At 39.0% G+C, this 17,086-nt stretch overlaps 1 pseudogene; it reads left to right on the plus strand.

Annotated features, from left to right (window-relative positions):
• Window positions 1-242: 242 nt before the first annotated feature.
• On the plus strand, window positions 243-341 carry LOC132315273 (small nucleolar RNA R71; annotated as a pseudogene).
• Window positions 342-17,086: the final 16,745 nt, after the last annotated feature.

The following is a 17,086-nucleotide window of genomic DNA, read 5'->3' on the forward strand; positions in this document are numbered from 1 at the left end:
TTTAAGGGATTTGTTTTGTTTTGGTAAAGGTATTCCCTTATTTGTCTTTGTACTATATTTTTCATATTTATAAAAACTCCTTCATTTAGGGAAAAAAAAAATTCTCACTCATGCTTTCATAAAGACGCCAAACATCATTTTCATGCTTATTAAGATAAGAACCATCAATAGATGCATCAACCATACCCTTGTGATTATTCGGCAAACTTTTAAAGAAGTATTGAACTAATTACCATGTAGGCATATCATGATGTGGACACTTCCTAAGCAAATCATTGAATCTTTCCCATGCCTCATGAAATAATTTCCCATTCCCTTGAGAAAAATCTCTAATTGAAGTTCTCATTGCATTGGTCATTGAAACCGGATAGTACTTTTTCAAGAACTCTTGTTGCATTTCTGACAAAGAAGTTATCAAAAAAGGCCTAAGCTTGTTGAACCAATATTTTGCCTTATCTTTAAGAGTGAAAGGAAAAAGTTTTAATCTCAAAAACATCTTTTGGCATGTTCATTTATTTCATGGTGGTGCATACTTCAAAAAACTCATCCAAATGCTTGTAAGGTTCTTCACTTGGAAGTCCATGATAGTTAGGAAGCATTTGAATAGTTTACGGTTTAAATTTCGTAGTGATGTGCTCTCAATGGGGGTAATTGAATGCATGCAGGTGCATTATATTCATTTGGCAAATAATGATCATGCAAAGCAAGAGGAGGATTCACAATTGGAGGTGCTACATAAGCACCTTGATTACCTTGAATAATGGGAGGTTGTGGAGCAAAAATTAGCCGAGGCATTCCCAATGGAACTTGGCCTTGTTGTTATAGTGGAATGAAAGGTCTTGGCATGCCTAATGGTACTTGAATGTTGTCATGATGCACATTAGGGTGAAGGATGCCTTGTTGGTCTATGTGACCAAGGTCCTCCACATGGTCCTCATTGATGTCTTCCATTGATGAAATGGAATGACTAGAATTACCCCTTCCCTTAGAATAACGAACAATGGATTCAAGATTCAAATTAAATGGGACAAGAGTAAGATTTAACGACCTACAACCATACATGCACAAACAAAATACAAACAAGTAACAAGCAAGTAATAATCACTTCTCTTCCGCAACAAATCAATAATCAACAATCCTCCACATACGATGATCCCATGCTCCCATGCTTTGAACAATATGCAAGAAAAATTAAATTGCCTCCATGCAGGCTCACAATTTATCTATAAAAGTAAAGACTTGCCTCCACACGGGCTCACGATTTAACTAGAGATAGAATTTAGAGAAGCTCACAAAAGGTCCTTAAGCAACTTCAAATGATTTTTCAATTTTTTCTTTGCCTTGCTTTGCTTTGCAATTTTATTATTTTTGAGCTTTTTATACTCTTGCTTAGCTTTGCTTGGCTTCTTTTGTTTCTTTGCTCTAGAGTCCTTTTGCTTCACCCCTTTTTACTCAACTCACCTAGCCAATTAAGATCAAACACAATAAGTAATCAAAATAAAATAAAAATAAAAACAAGATCAAAAGAGTACTAATTCCTAATTAATTAAATCTAGAGACAAAAACATGAACATCAATTCTAGCATACATAGACATATGACTAGAGTCAAATGATCAATTGAAAGCATTAATCTATACAAATCAAGTAGAAATTACAAGATCTATATTAATTCATGGTCAAAACATCTATTATAATTAAAATCCCCAAAAATACACAAAAGGTAGGTTTGAGAAGCAAGCTTAGGGGACATCTCTAGCCCCAAGAGAAGGATTTAGCCACTCATTGTAGTGGACATGGAATCCTCAAGGGCTAGCCTGGAGGTTGGCAACATTATCTTTATCCTTGCTTTCTTTTCCAAAACCCTAGTTCTAGAGAGAGAAAAATTTCTATAAAATGGTAATATCTCTATCTATCTTCTATGATACAATAAATGTTTAATAAATCAATTACATACTCCTTTGAGTAAGGACCAAGTTAGAATTACGGCCTCTGATTGGAGGAAATTCGCAACTACACAAGTTAGGTAGAAATCGACACGCTCGGGAATTAGACAACTCACTGCCAGCAGGCATTTCGAGCGATCAAAGATGTTCGATCGATCAAACACTTAGCTTTAATCAATTGAAGCTGAAGTGGCTTAAAAATATCTTCTTTGGCCTTATCCGATTAGCTGAGCTGGCACCGCCTCATTTCGATCGATTGAAGATCTCTTCGATTAAAGATCTCTTCGATTGATCGGGATTCCCCTTCGATCGATCGAAGTTCCCCTGGTGCATTTTTCTTGGCTTCTTTCCAACTTTGGTCTTTAGCTCCAAAACTATGCTAAATGGCTCTTGTTAGCCTATTTGAACTTTATTAACCTAAAATAGGCAAAAACACAAATAAGTATCTAAGACATGAAAGTAAGATAGATGAATGGACTAAAATACCCTAACTTAGGTGCTAAAATGCATCACATATGAGCACTCATCAATTAACTTTACCTTGTTGCTTTTTAAGAGAATTGGATCATTCTAAGGCATCTGAAAATAGAGCCTTTGGCTCAAAAACTTTGTCAAAATTCTTTTTCAAAACATCGTCAACACAATAATTTTTCAAATCATTTTTTAAATCTTTCTCAACAAAATAATCTTTCATATGTAATAAAGAAGGAATATAATATGAAACGGGACGGGTGTCAACTTTTGGTTTTACTGGTTCACTCTCTTCATTTTGAATACCAACTTGATTGTCCACAATTCTTTCACTTCTCAAAGTGGTCACAGCATTGACATACTGAATTGTGTGACCTTCTGAGGAGGAATTGGTCTCTATGACAAATTGTTGTTTGGGAGGTGGATTCAAATGCATTTTCCCCTTTTCCATAGCATTTAATGTACTAGCTATTTGCCCAACTTGGGTTTCTAGCTTCGCAATGGATTGGGAATAAGAATATAGTAATTGGGTGTTTGCCTCTAAAATACCCAAAGCTGTCAACACTTTTTCCTCAAATGCGGGACTCCTTGAGTTCCCTTGAGAATATGACGATTGATTTGGAAAGTGAGTGTTTGAAAATTGGTTTCCATGTGGTGCTTGGTATGACAATCTATAACCTTGGGAACCTTGGCTTTGCATTAGGGGCGGAACATACTTTCCTTGAAAATCACTTTGGGGAGGATTTGAGCCTTCCCTTTGGCTTTTCCAAAAGAAGTTTGGATGGTTCCTTCACCCGGTATTGTAATGAGTTCTATAGGGATTATTCTCTTGGTTGACAAATGCGGCATTTACTTGTTCATGGTTCTCACTTTGCACATGCTCATGGAGATAATTGGAAGTAGAATGTAAGACCCTAGAACAAGTCATGCAAGCGTCATTGGAATTATGATGAGAATGGTTAGAGGAGGAAGATACTTGATTCACCGAATTTTGGTTGATCAAAAATTAATCAAACCTTTGAGATAAAGACTTGACTTCGACGGCTATGTCATTGGAATTCTCAACTTGATACAAGCTAACATTCTTCCTTCCACCTAGATTTCTACCATTTTTGGAAGACAAGGATCGATGCATTGAATTCTCACTCATGCTCTCATAAAGACGCCATAAATCATCCTCATGCCTGTCAAGATATGAACAACCCATGGAAGCATCTACCATTCCTTTATAATTATCCGATAAACTTTCAAAGAAAAATTGGACCAATTATCATTTTGGAATGTCATGATATGGACATTTCCTAACCAAATCATTTACGTGCTCCCATGCCTCATGAAACATCTCCCCTTCCCCTTGAGAAAACTCTCGAATTGAGGTTCTCATTGCATTGGTCTTTGAAACCAGATAATACTTTTTCAAGAACTCTTGTTATATTTCTGCCCAATAAGTTATTGAAAAAGGCTTAAGATTGTTGAACCAATATTTTGCCTTATCTTTAAGGGTAAAAGAAAAGAGTTTTAATCGCAAAACCATTTCTGGCATGTCCTGGTATTTCATGGTGGAACACACTTCAAGAAACTCATCTAAATGCTTATAAGGTTCTTTACTTGGAAGTCCATGATAATTGGGAAGTATTTGAATAGTCTGTGGTTGATTTCATAGTGATGTGCTCTAAATGGGGGTAATTGAACGCACGTCGGTGCATTATACTCATTTGGAACATAATGATCTCTCAAAGCAAGAGGGGGATTCATAACCGATGGTGCTACACAAATACCATGATTTCCTTGAATAATGGTAGGGGTTATCGCGGGCACCAACATTTAAAGATGCACTAAGAATGTGAGTGTGCAATGTGGCCAAGTTTTAAATTTAAAAAAGCCACTACTACTTCTAACTAAGAATATAGCTAGGGTGAGTAGGGATCGTCCCAAGGGATTATGAGCGTGTTTTCAATGGAAACAATGTATAGGGTTAGTAGGTCGAATGATCAAAAGGTTAGTTGGTTTGGTTGATTAAACTACAATGCAATTAAAATTAAAACAAGTAAAAGGTAACAATTTAGAATGTAGGTAAAAGATATAGAGGAGAGGACTTGGGGTACTAGAGCTCACCACTAAGCTTGACTTCACTAGACGCTAGCAATTGCACATCAATGGGGGAAATTGAATTGTAACTTGTGTGTGTGTGTGACATTAATTGAAACTAGGCATGGATGGCAAATAAGTATAGATTGTCTAGCTAATTCAAATGGAAAGCATAACCTATCAAATGGGACCAAAATCCATTCAATGAAACCACAATTTATGCACACTTAACTCTCTAAAAACATACACCATTTGCATTCATAAGTATGGAACACCTAGAAACAAGAATAGATTGTCCACCTATCTATGAATCTAAAGCAACTACACTACAACTACACTAAAGACATGGAAAATAAACTAAATAAGCTAAAGGTGTGGCACAATCCATCAAATAAATTACAAGAGTGTTCAATTAAGTACTATGTTTTGACCATCTCTAGATTAACTTCATCCATACATATAGACATGCATAAACTTCACTAAATCTAGAGAAAAGCACAATAATCATCCATTTTAGCATATATAGACATATGGTTAGAAATAAATAATCAATTGAAAGCATAAATCCATATACATCAAGTAGAAACCACAAAATATATATATAAATCCAAGATCAAAACATTTATTACAAGAAAATCCCCAAAAATATACAAAACACTAGGTCTAGGAAGCAAACTTAGGGGCTACTCTAGACCCAAGTAGATGTCTAACCACTCTTTGAAGTAGTCATCCAACCCTCAAGGGCTATCTCCATGGTAGGAATGACCACCTTCTTGATGGAAACCCTAAAAGAATAGAAGGACTCCCAAAGATGTGTAAAAGCTCTCTAGTCTCTAGCCTCCTCTCCAAGATATGAGATATATTATGTGTAATGAAGATATGTTCAATCCTACCCTTAAAATGGCTCCAAATCCTTATATAAGAGGCTCAAGTGTCACACCTAATGGTCTGGATTCGTGCACTAGGGTCCTTGCAATGATTACACCATGAGCCAACTTTTAATGAGCTAGAATTTATTTTATTTTGGACTTGAGGAGGTTCGATCAATCAAACTGTGTTGAGGTTGATCGAACTGAGGTGAGATCCATCGAATGCTACAGAAATCGATCATCTTTGGCGACGTCTTTTTGAATAAAGACAAATCTCTTAGACATTTTGGGATATTTTGCAAAAGAGACAAGAGTGGTAGGTGGGGTGGTAGGTGTGGATAAGATCGAATAATTTTGATCGATATGAGAAAGGTTAGATCGATCGAAGATGGTGAAATCTTTTGGATAAGGACAATTGCTTGGATCCATCTTGATATGTCTAGATCGATGTTGCTATCGAAGGAATGTTGACATCGATCGAACTTGCTGTTTTTCCACACCTGGCTTCCACTTTGCTCTTTTCCTCCATTCAGCTTGAGATTACTTCTTTTAAGCTCTTATTTGGCTGAATAAACTAATATTTGAGATAAGTACCTAAAAATGGCAATAATATGAAATTAGTCTAAAACGGAAAAATAAAATAGATAAAGGTCCTAGATACATAAGCTTAAGGGGTTTAATTGTGCACTTTTCAGCGCTCATCACACTCCCAAACTTAAATATTGCTAGTCCCTAGCAATAAACTACGAAGTAAAGGAATGAAATGAACGATTATACAACTATGAACTAGAAAGCAATAAATAGATAACGCCACTTTTGTAGGGAATACGATTGCATTTATCATATACAACAAACCTTTTAAACCCCTAGGTTACCCCTAGTGGACAAGTGATGTTTCGTGAGGGTTTCTAGAAATGATACCCACAAACATTAAGCTCATTCTCACAAAAGAGGTACCAATATTGCAAACAAGCATTGGAAGAAAACTACCTCAAGTATGCAATTTTTCATTCATTTCCAAGCAATCTCCCAAAATTTCAACATCAAGCAAGTAATATGGTCCTCCACACATCAAGAAAGTGATCATGTAAATCAATTCAACTCTAGAATCCTTTTTTAGTGGACCGGCATCAAATATGTTGTTATCTAAGCCAACTAAAGAAATGATCACATCCTTACCCTCAAACTAGTACACAAATCTAGTACCAATCATCAAGACAAATAATGGACCTTTTATTAAAGCTTTATTGATCTAGGTGCGTTTATTCTTTTCACTCAAATTTTTTTTTTTCTATCCATAAGGATCAAAGATGGAAGCATAATGCAATGTGTTGATCTATTAAGCTTTCTAGCGATCCATGAGATCGAGTGTTAGGTCAATGACTCCCAAACCAGACGGCTTTAGGGCACTAGGTGTTCAAACACCCCTAAGGACTTCCAAGCTCAAATCAACTAGGCTACAAATCAAGACAACCTCCATCTAATTATTTCCCATTTCTTATCTTTTGGGAGAAGTCCTCAATTTTTATTGCTTTTGTCAAGCAATTTTTAAATTTTAAGCAATATAGTCCTCAAAAGATCAAAATCATAGCTAGTTATGGACCAATCATAGAAAATCCCTCAAATACACAAGTTAGGCTTAAAATTTTGAATTAAAAGTAAACACTGCAATTAACACCTATTACCCCCAAACTTAAATGGTACAGTGTCCTCAATGTGCAAAGAGAACAAAAAGAAAGAGTATACCAATGCAACTAAGGCAAAGAATGGCCGGGACACAACTATCCAAAGTGGGTGGTACAACCCCCCCAAACTTGGAATTGACTGCGGTCTTGAAAAGATGGCACTTGGATAAAACTCATCAGTTAACAAAGGGATAATACACAGTGGATATGTAAGTGTAAATGGGATAGTAAATGAAGTAAAGAGAGAGGAATAAGGGTGAACCTGAAAAAATTTGGGCAGCACTCTCTCTTACTGAAGTCATTGGGATGTACCTGATAAATGGAGTTAATCATAGATAAATGTATTAATATAAAATCCAGACATCCAAAAATATTATGTATAGAAAAAGATAAATAATGTACAGCACATCACAGTATCAGGGCCAATAGACTAGCCGCAAAAATATCATATCAGTAGCAATGTAAAAGTAATGTATCACAAATATATCAAATGAGGAGAGTAAAGAGATAGAGAAATTAGGCAGAGGAGGTAGGGCGAGCGGGGCGTGATCCCCGAATATCTCTGGATATGTCACGCAGCGCAGCTAAGATATCCGCACGGAGCGTAGAAATGTCAGCTTTGAGAGAGACTACTGTATCCTCCAATGACTAGACACGCTCTCCTAGCCCAGGTGTCAGAAGTGGAGCCTCAGGTATGACTGGATCATGAAACTGTGGTATATCCTAACCCTGCTCTTGGAAATGAACTGGCGACCCAACTGGAGAGTGATGCTGTAACTCCTCTGAAGGCTACTGCTCCAGGTCTATATCCATATGTACTACAGCCGCCGGTGCAACTGCTGGATCATTCGCTGCTGCTGCTGCTATCTCTGCCTCCTCAGCCTCTGTAGCCTCCTCTGCTGCTAAAATAGTATCCTTCTCCAAGCTCTTGATAAGAGCATTGTAGTTCTTGTTCCAGTCCTTCTTGCCGTAGTGGCAATCCCCTAACTCAGAATGCTCTTGTGGATGGAAAAGGTAGTGCTGGTCCCGTAGGATCTGAGCAATAAGATAAGCGAAGGGGAGATACTTAGCCCGTTTGGGCTTAGCCTTGCTAATATAATCTGTATACAACTTCATTATGACACTCCAGTAGAGTGCAGGAATGGAGCACCAGTGCCTGGTGTAGAAAGCATAAAAGGCTGCCAGAAAAAATGAACGTCTCTGGATCTTATGGCCCGCCAAAAATACATTTTGGTATAATACCGAATCGAAAAACCATAAATCATCGGGCAGATAAATCTTGGTGGCGAAAGTCTCGCCATCTACGTAATGGCCAGTGAGGGCAACGGCCATGTCTGCATCAGAAGGCCTCCCCAGAATAGGATAATTAAGACATGGAGGGCAGACATGTGGGCACCGAGAATATGTGGCCAATGTATCAACTGTAATATGGATGGGATATCCATCGATGGTAGTTTGTAGCTCTGATAGATTACCTGGGGCCGGCCAGAGGTTCAGGTAGAACATTCGAATAAGCCACGGGAAAACAGGATAAGTAACTGGCGCCAGAATTGCTAAAATGCTGCGCCGGTCAATATCATCGAAAGCTGCCCGGGTCAAAACTAACTTGGAAACGAAAGCTATATCATATACGGACTCATGCGACACCGAAAGGCGTCTGAACTTCTAAATAGGTCAATCTCAAACCTGGCCAAGCTGTGCCGGTGGTGGAGAAGGAAAAGATATATGCTTATCCTCATCAGAATGGGATGAAGATGCAGAAATGGTAGAGATAGATCGGTCAGACTGAGCAGGAGCTGGCTCCTTATACTATTGTAACAGCTTAAGCTACTTAGCCTGCTCTGGATCCTATGATGAAACGGCTCAGCAGGATCCTCTACTCTCTGTCTCTAATACCCTTAATTTTAAAAGGATAGTCTTGGCATTTTTATTTTTCTTTTATTGCATTTTTATTTGTTATTTTATTTATTTGCTTTGTTTTGTGATTATCTGCGTAATTGGTTAATTATTTAATGCTTATTTAATTGTGTTAATTGTTTATTTTCTGTGATTGTTTAATTGGCTTCATCAATTAATTAGTTGGATTTTATTTGTTTTATTACTGCTATTATTTGATAAATTATTAATAATATTACTTCTTTTAATTAATTAGTTAAATTGATAAGTATTTATTTACGTTGTGTATCGTGACTTAGGGTTTTAGGTTTCAATGTGCAGCCGACTTAGTAGTAAATTAATTAAGGTATCAGTTTCATTCTTGGATTACAATTAGAATTAGGGTTGAGGGTTTATAGGTCTATATATATACATGTATACGTTCTGCCTATGGTTGAAACAAACCTTATTCCTGGAGTGAGAGGCAGAGAGATACAGAGGAGGAAACACAGAGTGACCATGGGTGCTTAATAAAGCAGTTTAAGGAGGGAGGAACAGGGTTGTTTCTGGGTGGAACCAAAGCACTGGAGGAGTAAACCTGCAGTATAGGACACTAACGTAGCGTTCAGAAACTATGGAATTATAGTTTCAAATCTGAAACTCAAAGGCAAGTTCTGTTCTATTCTATCCCTTTAATCTGTGTTCTGTGCATGCTTAGATAGACTCCAGGGATTAAACTAAGTCTTAATTACATCTTTTATGCATGTTTAATCTGTGTTTAGAATCATTAAATTAATTTGTTTTTCAGTTGGTTAAAAGTTCAGTTTTAAATCTTGTTGCCGATGCTTAACAGCTTCTGCTTCAATTCAAGTTTTGATTGTACATTATTGTCTTACGACCAATCTGGAACTGGGATGGACCTTAAAACATGTAATAAAAATTACTACAAAGGATTGGTACTCATAGGAATCGGAGAAGACGAAGATTAAACAGACAACGGCTGCTAAGGGAGGGAGAGCAGGCTCCCAAAACCCTCAGAGCCAGCTCCCAAAGAGTTGGAGCCACTCTAAGTGATTTAGAGCAGGCTCTAAATTTTGAAAGAGTCTGCTCTCTCCTAAAATGCTACAGAATTGGTTTTTAGGGGCTGTTTGGGCTATACTGGGTGTATGCACTTCGTTTAAATTGTTTTAAGTGATGTATGGGACTGTATAAGATTGGTATTACGATGAAAAAATATAAAATCATAATTGGATTGAAGAATAGTGCAAGAAAAACCTAAGAGAAAACTGGTAGCTTGCACACTGTCTTGTTGGTTTTACTTACTGGAACTTGGCACGGTTTTTTTATATATAATCTAATTATAAATAATCATATATTTTTTTAGTGTTATAAGTATGGTGAATTAATTATATTTAACTATACTTAGTATGGAATTAATTGATACTCAAATTGTTATAATTGTATCGATTTATTAGCTGTTTTGGAGGATTTGAATGCTATGGATTTGAACGCTATGGTTTATTTTAGCAGTTTATACCTAATGTCATTATATATGTATTAAACTATACTGATGCATATTTCAGAGAATGGTTGATAAATTAATTAATGTTATTTTTATCAATTATGTGGATTGGAGGACTGTATGCACTAGTATGGGACGGTGGCATACTAGGTATGGATTAGTTCAACACTAAATCCTACCTAACGTGGATTAAGGTGTGGATTAACCATAAAGGTTAAGTCCAACTCCTATTAGTGTTAGGTCAGTAAATAACTTAATGACATAATTTGGTTTCTGGGATGGATTGTTATACATATATCAAACCACTATACTAGATGGGTGATATTTTCTATTAGGAGGACACGGATTTTATATATATATGATATGGTACCATGGTATGAGCTTGAGTCTCAGGACCATGGTTAGGGTGCGTATATCATCTAGGATGGATAGCTGGACAGAGGTGTTGTTCCCTGGTAGGTCTAGGTACACATGACCACATTATGTGCGATTTGCATAGTATCTCTACTCAGGCTGAGACAGACCTATTGGACTAGTGAGCGTCCTATAGTGTGTACTTATACATATATGGACTACTCTAGATATTGTTGAGTCTATCTAGGATGTATCTGCATATCGGATTCCTGTTTGGATTGTAGTAGATCAGGACTTGCATGTGGGCATGACCCACTCTTTTATTTTTCAGGTGCTCGTCAGTTCCAGGGTTAGAGTTTGATCGTGTAGAGCAGATACGGACTTCTATTCCTCCGACTACGTAGGACTACTATCTTATTAGCTTTGGATCTTATTTTAGTTATTTTATTTTATAGTTGGGATTGTTATTAGTGGTCCACTAGATAGATTCCCGAGTTGTTAAATAATTGGAGGTTTTGGAGTTTGCATTGTTATAATATTACCTTGAGGATTTTCAATTAGAATTCATTTCAGCTTTAGTATTTTTTTTTAATTCAATTTTGTATTCTGTGTTTGATTTAAATATTAATTGTTTGATATTCCCTCGGGTTTGGGCCTGGGCCTGATCAACCCGTGTCTCAGATCCGAGGGGAATCACAGTTGGTATCAGAGCACTCCCGGTTCAAGTGTCTCTAGGATTCTATCGTATAAGACTTCCGCGTAGCGTTTTATCTTGATTAGAGCTTAAGTTTAGGATTCATTGTATTCTTTACGGTTTAGTTAAATCGTACTGATGTCGGTCCTTCTGTGTTGACAGAATGGCTAACGCAAGAACCAGATGGAACAATCAGCGACGAAGGGAAGCGGCCTGTAGGCAGCTTCAGGAGGATGATGGTCAGTTCCATGAGGAGCGTGAGGAAGTTCAACAAATTGGGGACCAGGGAAGAGATCCAGAGTTTCCTCCTCACATCAATGACCTTATTGCTCGGGCTATAGAAGCAAGGGTAACAGCTGCACTTCGGAATCAGCCTCAGGTACAGTTGGTACCGTTACCAGCACCAGTACCTACACCGGTTGTTCATACTGATACTTGGGAGAAGGCCAAGAGTCCTTTCACAAAGGGGAGCCCACCTGAGTTCACAGGCTCCACCGATGCGAGAGCAGCTCACCAATGGAAACATGATATTGAACGACATCTTCACTTGGTTCATTCACGGAGGTTCAGAAGCAGATGCTTACTACCTTCAAGCTAGTTGGGGATGCACTACAATGGTGGGAGTCAGTTATCACTATAGAGGAGAGGATGACATTGACTTATGATGAGTTTAGTGCACGCTTTGAAGAGAAATACTTCCCTTATACAGTCAGGGCAGCCGTGGAGACTGAGTTTCTTAATCTACAGCAGGGGAACATGACAGTAGCGGAGTATGAGCAACAGTTCACACGCTTGTCTCTCTTTGCACCGGAGGAGGTGGATATAGAGGAGAAAAAGCGCAACAGTTTCGTCAAGGGATTGATGTGATCTATCAAGAGAGCTATTACAGGTAGTCCAGCCTATACTACCTAAGCTCAGGTGGTAGACACTGCTCTACAGCAGTATCAGTTGACCGTGGATTTCAGACAGGCCAAGGGTGAGAGGCGGAGTGACAGAGACTCTGCTAATCAGTCAGCTGAGAAAGGGAATGGGAACGGACACTGATAGAATGACAAAGGCAAATTCCAGGGACAGCAGCCTTTGAAGAAGCACAAAGGTGGTTCAGATGCTCCCAGGGATGTGGCACCTATTCAGCGACAGGAGAATGGGGGACTACAAGCAGGATAGGGTTAGCCACAAGCTAACCGACAGAGGAGGCTATTTGGTACTTTCCAGGGTAGTTGCTACACTTATGGAGAGTATGGTCACACTTCCAGGAAGTGTCCTACAGCAAGACAGGGACAGAGACAGGGATAGGGACAACATGTGCAGCAGGGGCAAAGGGCGCCAGTGCCTTTACCAGCTCCATAGGTTCCACGGATTCTAGGACAAACATATCCGGCTTTACCAGCGCCGCCACAGCCTCAAGGACAGGCACCGCAGCAGTTACATTATGGCAGGGTGTACAACCCTAAGCCACTAGATATGCAGGCACCTCAGGATGTTGATGGTAAGTTTCCTATTCATGGTTTACTTGGACGTGTTTTATTTGATACGGGTGCTACACACTCATTTGTAGCTAGGACTTTTGTTGCTTTGTCTGGGATGACGACTCGGGTATGCAGTAGACCACAACGTATTTCTACACCATTGGACGATACAGCCATTTTACATGAGAGTGATGGGTCTGTGACACTAGACATTGGTAGACTTAGATTTTTAACCAATCTACTAGTTTTAGATATGCACACTTATGATGTGATACTTGGGATGGATTGGTTATCTCACTACCATGCCCAAGTTAATTGTTTTGATAGGTTTATTGTGTTCACCATACCTAGTCAGGACATGCACGTCGCCGCTATGCCGTGTTCTAGCGGGGTCACTAATACCTATTTGTTTCATATGGAGGAGGAAATAGAGGAGGGGACTACTGTATCATTGGATAACATACCGATTGTATAGGATTTCCCGAATGTATTTCAGGAGATTCCAGGGTTGCCGCCAAGTCGCGAGATTGACTTTATGATAGACTTAGCTCCAGGTACTATGCCTATTGCTAGGGCACCATATAGGATGACACCAGTGGAGATGCGAGAGCTGAGGGATCAGATTCAGCAATTACTCAGCCAGGGTTTTATTCATAGGAGTACTTCACTCTGGGAGCACCAGTTCTGTTTGTGAAGAAGAAGGATGGTTCGCTCCGCCTGTGTATAGATTATAGGGAGTTGAACAAGATTACGATTCATAACAAGTATCCTTTGCCCAGGATTGATGATTTATTTGATCAGTTAAAGAGAGATACCTATTTCTCTAAGATTGATCTACGGTTTGGATATCATCAACTTCGGGTTCAAGAGCAGGATGTTCCAAGGACAGCGTTTCTCACTAGATATAGATCTTATGAGTTTCGGTTGATGCCATCCGGGTTGACTAATGCACCAGCAGTTTTCATGGATTTAATGAACAGAGTCTTCAGGGCTTACTTGGATCAATTTGTCATTGTCTTCATAGATGACATTTTGATTTACTTAAGGTCAGAGGATGACCATGCTAAGCATCTGCGGATTGTGTTGTAGACACTTCGTGAGCACCAGTTGTATGCCAAGTTCGAGAAGTGTGAATTTTGGCAACGGGAGGTGAAGTTTCTGGGTCACGTGGTGTCAGAAAGGGGAATAGCGGTGGATCTGGCCAAGGTTTCAGCGGTGGTTGAGTGGGGACAGCCTACTTCACCTACTGAGATTCAAAGTTTCCTCGGTTTGGCAGGATATTACAGGAGGTTCATCCAGGGGTTCTCAAAGATAGCAGGACCACTCACTCATCTGACTAAGAAGGATGTACGATTCGTGTGGGATCAACATTGCCAGAAAGCTTTTGATGAGCTGAAGACTAAGTTGACTTCTGCATTGGTTTTATCTACCCCACAAAGCGGGATAGAGTATCTGGTCTGCACGGATGCTTCTTTGCAGGGTCTTGGATGTGTTTTAATGCAGGATGAGCGACCAATTTCGTATGGGTCTCGGAAGCTTAAGCCTCACGAGCTTAATTATCCAACACATGATTTGGAGTTGGTAGTTGTGGTCTTTGCTTTACGTATTTGGAGGCATTATCTATTGGGTGAGTCCTTCAGATTATTCAGTGATCACAAGAGTCTGCAGTATTTGTTCACTCAGCGGGAGCTGAATATGACACAACGCAGGTGGTTAGAGTTTGTGAAAGACTATCACTTTTCTATACAGTACCATCCAGGGAAAGCGAATGTGGTGGTGGATGCACTCAGTCGCTGACCTGTTGGTAGTCTTTACACTTTATTTACTACTAAGTGGAATGTATTGAAAAAGGTTGATGAATTATCGGATGCTTTCATAGCTTGCATGGTAGTTACACCTTTAATCATTTGCAAGGTTTTGAAGGCACAACTAGCGGATTAGCAGTGTATTGACAAAGTTACATAAATAGTTTCCAGAGAGGTTCCATTCAACCATGTTGGGGCTGATGGAGGTTTGTGGTACAAGGGACAGTTAGCGGTACCTTTTGTTGACGATTTGAGGAAGGATGTGATGACTAAGACTCATCACCCTGAGTTTTCTATTCATCCAGGAGGGGATAAGATGTATCAGGATATGAAGCGGCAGTTTTGGTGGGCAGGTATGAAGAGGGACATTGCTCTTTTTGTTTCTCAGTGTAGTATTTGTCAGATGGTCAAGATAGATCATCAGAGGCCGCCAGGAGCTCTACAGCCACTGCCGATACCGGAGTGGAAATGGGAGAGCATTTTAATGGACTTTGGGAAGGGATTGCCCAATTCTTTCAAGGATCACAATTCTATTTGGGTCATAGTGGACAGATTGATGAAATCAGCTCATTTCTTGTCCATTCGCACTGACTTCACTTCGGAACAGTTGGCGAGACTTTACATTTCAGAGATTGTGAAGTTGCATGGCATTCCATTGTCTATTATCTCAGACAAGGATTCGAGCTTTCTGTTAGGCTTTTGGAAGAGTTTTCAGCAGGCTTTGGGTACAGAATTACACCTTAGTACTGCTTATCATCCTCAGATTGATGGACAGACTGAGAGGGTTAATCAGATCATGGAAGATATGCTTCGATCGTGTGTTCTTGATTTTAAAGGCCACTGGGAGGATTATTTACCACTTGTGGAGTTTGCATATAACAATAGTTTCCAGAAGACTATTGGGATGGCACCATTTGAGACGTTATACGGCCAACCATGTCGATCGCCTATTTGTTGGATGGAGGTTGGCCAGAGCAGATTCTTGGGTCTAGAGTTCATTAAGGATACTTCCAAGAAGATCGCTCTTATTCGGGATCGCATGCGTACTGCCCAAAGTAGGCAGAAGAGCTTTGCGGATCGTCGCACACGTGCTTTGGAGTTTCGGATTGGGGATCAGGTTCTTCTCAAAGTATCTCCTATGAAAGGGGTAATGCGCTTTGGAAGAAAGGGAAGTTGTCTCCGCGATTTGTCGATCCATTCACGATTACCGATCACGTTGGAGCTGTTGCTTATCGATTGGCACTTCCGGATAATTTGGACCGCGTACACAACGTATTCCATGTTTCCTTGTTGCGAAAATTTCTGCGAGATGAGGATCGGTATCATCATATAGATGTTGGGGAGATTGAGTTGCAGCCGGATGTAACTTATTTAGAGCCACCAAGTCGGATTGTCGACCGGCGAGATCAAATACTTCGTAATAAGGTTATTCCTTTGGTTCGTGTTCAGCGGAGCCATCACAATAAGGCTGAGTCCACTTGGGAACGGAAGGATGTCATTCGCGCGCAGTTTCCTGAAATATTGGAAGAAGGTAAGAGCGAATTCCGAGGATGGAATTCCTTTTGTTAGGGGGGAAGAATGTAATACCCCTAATTTTAAAAGGATAGTCTCGGCATTTTTTGCATTTTTATTTGTTATTTTATTTATTTGCTTTGTTTTGTGATTATTTGCGTAATTAGTTAATTATTTAATGCTTATTTAATTGTGTTAATTGTTTATTTTCTGTGATTGTTTAATTGGCTTCATAAATTAATTAGTTGGATTTTATTTGTTTTATTACTGCTATTATTTGATAAATTATTAATAATATTACTTATTTTAATTAATTAGTTAAATTGATAACTGTTTATTATGTTGTGTATCGTGACTTAGGGTTTTAGGTTTCAATGTGTAGCAGACTTAGTAGTAAATTAATTATGGTATCAGTTTCATTCTTGGATTACAATTAGAATTAGGGTTAAGGGTTTATAGGTCTATATATATACATGTATACGTTCTGCCTAGGGTTGAAACAAACCTTATTCCCGAAGTGAGAGGCAGAGAGATACAAAGGAGGAAACACAGAGTGACCTTGGGTGCTTAACAAAGTAGTTCAAAGAGGGAGGAACAGGGTTGTTTTTGGGTGGAACCAAAGCACCGGAGGAGTAAACCTGTAGTATAGGACACTAACATAGCATTCAGAAACTGTGGAATTAGAGTTTCAAATCTAAAACTCAAAGGCAAGTTTTGTTCTATTCTATCCCTTTAATCTGTGTTTTGTGCATGGTTAGATAGACTCCAGGGATTAAACTAAGTCTTAATTACATCTCT

This window comes from Cornus florida, unplaced genomic scaffold (genome assembly GCF_030987335.1).
Source record: "Cornus florida cultivar Cherokee Brave unplaced genomic scaffold, ASM3098733v1 CherokeeBrave_3.0.0_Hap2_Chr06, whole genome shotgun sequence".
NCBI lineage: Eukaryota > Viridiplantae > Streptophyta > Magnoliopsida > Cornales > Cornaceae > Cornus > Cornus florida.